The sequence below is a fragment of the Leuciscus leuciscus genome, assembly GCF_965113295.1.
Source record: "Leuciscus leuciscus genome assembly, chromosome: 13".
Classification (NCBI taxonomy): Eukaryota; Metazoa; Chordata; class Actinopteri; order Cypriniformes; family Leuciscidae; genus Leuciscus; species Leuciscus leuciscus.
In genome coordinates, this window is record NC_138737.1 from 4,332,003 (window position 1) to 4,334,986 (window position 2,984).

Sequence of the window (2,984 nt, forward strand, 5' to 3'; positions counted from 1 at the left end):
TCTGCAACTTCCTTTTCTAGTTTAGAATCTGTCTCGTGTTTCTTTGTTATAGTGGGGGCAGCTTCAGGTTCAAATACTGGCATGCTCATAACTGAATGAACATGTGCAGCAGCTTTCGTGCTTCCAAGGTGCTTTTTCATGCGATCCATCTTTGCTGCTCTCCTGTCCTCCTCGGTTCTCAACAGCAACAACAATTCTGGGAATGAGGGGGGATTGGGTCTCCTGTGTTCGAGCTGCAGGCCAATGATCAGACTCTGGTCCCAACATCCCCTACAAAACTGCCGGAGTAAGTACTTGTCAGACTCTGCAGCTGAAACTCCCCCTCTGGTTATGGCTTTGGTAAGGAGAGTCTGGAGACGGCCCAAATAGACAGAGGGTTTTTCACCTGAGTTTTGGTTAGAGCCCAGGAAGGTAGCGAATAGCTCCTCTCCATCTTCGACCACTCCAAATGCGGACTCGAGCTGGGTGAGGTAAGCTTGAGGGGTTGCATTTGTCCCAAGTGGCTTAACAATGTCCGCTGCTGGGCTGGGGAGGCTCTCCAATATTCTCCTTACTTTCTGTGAATCAGAGACAGACTGGTCCTTAAGAAGTAGGTCTACCTGAGTACGCCAGGAATCATAATCAACTTCTCCATTTGGTTTTGGCAGCCGCCCCGAGAATGTACGGATCCTGCTTTGACTGTAGCTAGACGGTGTGGAGTCACTGCGAATGAAATGTTCAACAATAACTTTTTGGACATGAGGTGGGTTAACTGTGCCTTCATCAAGAAATGGACTCCTTGTAGCAGTAGTTGGGATGTTGCGGGTGACTGCATCAAATGGATTAGCATTATCATTGTTGGTTTGCATATCACCAACTGCACTGCTACCATTTGTGGAGACAGCAACAGGGTTTTCGGAGGGCTGTAGCTGAGTATCTGGGCTTTGCGGAGTGGCAAGTTCTGTCTGGGGCTGGGCACTCTGCAGTTCACTTTGAAGTGCTTCCCAAAAGCCAGCTTTACTAATTTCAGCAAGAGAGCTCAATTCAGCTAAACATTTCTGAGCAAGTTCTCGTCCTAGTTCTTCTTGGCATAGCTCACGGACTGTCTTAACACACCAGGTAACTGCTGGATCATTGGGACTGGGCAAGCTACCTAGTTGTACTGGGTCGAGTCTGGATATTGTTCGCTCTGCTGTGTATTCAATGAGTGCACGGCCTCGAGGTTGTTCTGGGTCGTTGGGAACTCTAACTACTTTCTTAATGTCCCCGTTAACTTTAAAGAACTCTGTAATGTCATCATCAGAATAGGCTTCGTCTATGCCTGTGACATATAGACAACTAGGCCCATGCACATTAAACTGATTGCAAAGGTCCATTTTGCAGTAAACACGATCTTAGTGTACTTCAGCTTTAGGGTGGAGTCTATTGTACACACTTTATCAACCTCCTGGCTGGCTCGCCACGACTGTAACCCTACAGTGATAGTTCTGCTTATAAGCAGACTAAGAATCTATTGTAGGAATTATCTAAATCTAGATTCGATGAGGAGGTTGGCTATGTACTAATCATATGGTCCAAAACTAACAGATTCCACCCCAAATGAAGCACAGGACAACAGATTAAAGTTTGAATGAAGTTCTTATTAAAATTATTTTCCTTATTTCCTTATTCAAAATTCAATATTTAGTTCAGTTCACACAGCTTTAGTACCATTAATATTCACAAATCGGCCACAACTTTTGAGATCTCATGAAACAAAACAAAAGGAAAATCTTTCAAAAGAAAAATAGTTACCCTTGAGTGCACTCAAATATTTCAACTGTCCAACCACCCCTTCAATGCTTAGCATCCATATCAACCACCCAATGGGACCGTTGCAGCGCTGTTAGTTGAGGCAGTGGACCAAGGAACCAGGCACCAGGGCGAACAGAGAAGAATCCAGCTTCGATGGAAAGAACATCAGGGATCCGGGACCAGAAGAAGCCTAAAAAAAAAACAGTCTACACAAAAATGTGCAGAAAATTAACTAATGTTCAACTAAATGTCCTTTTTCATCTTTTTATCACTTAAAAACCCATATGTTCAATAATACAACTTAAAATTAAAATCAATAAAATGGAATTGGACAAACAAAAAGTACAGTATAGCAAAGTAACTCAAAATTGACATACTTGACTCAAAATAAAATCATTTCCTTTCAAAATGCACTTTTCATTGTACCAAAATTAGAATACACAACAAAATGTACCTGTAGGGTAACATCCACTGCTATTGTAGATAGCCAGACTGGTTTTTAATCCACTGTAATCCACTGTGACGTTGAAATGTAAACTTTTTAGTCATTTCACCATTTTAGCTTCAAGCTAATCAACACAAAATTATAGTTCTCACTCACCGAGATAACTTTGTTTACAACAGGTGTCGTATAATGTTCAATGCAGTTCAACCTCGAGGATATATTTCAGCTTCTAAATCAATTTTAATCGTAATATTTACTTCTGCTCGAGCTCCCGTTTTTCAGGCTTCTTCCAAGGCAAAACGAATGCCAGGAAACAGCAGAAGAAGAACGTTTCATTGTGCACTGCCACCCAGTGGCGAATTAGATATTGCACTTGTTTTAAGTGTTTGCATTAAAGATCATTTCAGGGCTTTATTGGGGGGAAATTACCAGGGTTACACATAGATAGATAGATAGATAGATAGATAGATAGATAGATAGATAGATAGATAGATAGATAGATAGATAGATAGATAGATAGATAGATAGATAGATAGATAGATAGATAGATAGATAGATAGATAGATAGATAGATAGATAGATTCCCTCATTAATTCATATAATCTGATTTGAACATTGAATTTCTTGTTATTGCTGCATGCATTCTCCATCAGACAGTCAGTAAACAGTGCCGTCTGAAGGTGTTATTGCCCAATGCATGAGGTTTTATGCCATAGTTTACAGGTGCTGTTGTTCACAGTGCCAGACCATCTTTCCCCCCTATGGC

At 41.3% G+C, this 2,984-nt stretch overlaps 1 long non-coding RNA gene across 1 annotated transcript; it reads right to left on the reverse strand.

Moving 5' to 3' along the window:
* Positions 1-1,598: 1,598 nt before the first annotated feature.
* Positions 1,599-2,625, reverse strand: LOC309513292. Its single transcript, XR_014211408.1, has 2 exons — positions 2,375-2,625; positions 1,599-2,280 (listed from the first exon to the last, which is right to left on the reverse strand). It is a non-coding gene; the product is annotated as an uncharacterized lncRNA (long non-coding RNA).
* Between the last annotated feature and the right edge of the window lie 359 nt (positions 2,626-2,984).